Source organism: Myotis davidii, unplaced genomic scaffold, assembly GCF_000327345.1.
Source record: "Myotis davidii unplaced genomic scaffold, ASM32734v1 scaffold651, whole genome shotgun sequence".
NCBI lineage: Eukaryota > Metazoa > Chordata > Mammalia > Chiroptera > Vespertilionidae > Myotis > Myotis davidii.
In genome coordinates, this window is record NW_006283994.1 from 1,420,747 (window position 1) to 1,421,218 (window position 472).

Here is a 472-nt window from a genome sequence, read left to right on the forward strand (position 1 = left end):
CACGACACCTGCGCGTGGAGGTGGTGAGCTGGCCTCGGGGCCGCTCGGGAGACGACAGACCCCTTACCTGTCGGCGGGTCCCAGCAGAGAGCGTGGGGCTGGGTCCCGGGTACCTGTTGCTGACGGGAGGCCAGGGCGATGTGTGTGGGCGCTGACCTTCCTTCGCGTCATCCTCGTGCGCGGAGATTAAAGGGGACGCGGCTGCTGGGAGCAGAGACTGGGGTCCCCTGGCGAGGAGCGGTCCCCTGCCTCTGGGTCCTGCCTGGGTGGGACATGGGCGTGATGACGGGTCCGGACGGGCAGGGGGCGGGCAGGTCCGTGGCTGTCACCAGGGGCGGAGCGTGGCCGTTGCCCCAGGAGCTCTGACATCACTCACAGGCCGGGCGTGGCTCTGCTGCCGTGGCATCGCGGGCAGGTTTCCTGTTCTCTGAGCCTCCGTTTCCTCGGCTGTGAAGTGGGGACCCCCGCCTGC

At 69.7% G+C, this 472-nt stretch overlaps 1 protein-coding gene across 1 annotated transcript in view; it reads left to right on the forward strand.

Moving 5' to 3' along the window:
- Positions 1-472, forward strand: part of FIBCD1 (fibrinogen C domain containing 1) — a 19,488-nt gene that overhangs the window by 5,754 nt on the left and 13,262 nt on the right. The window lies entirely within an intron of this gene.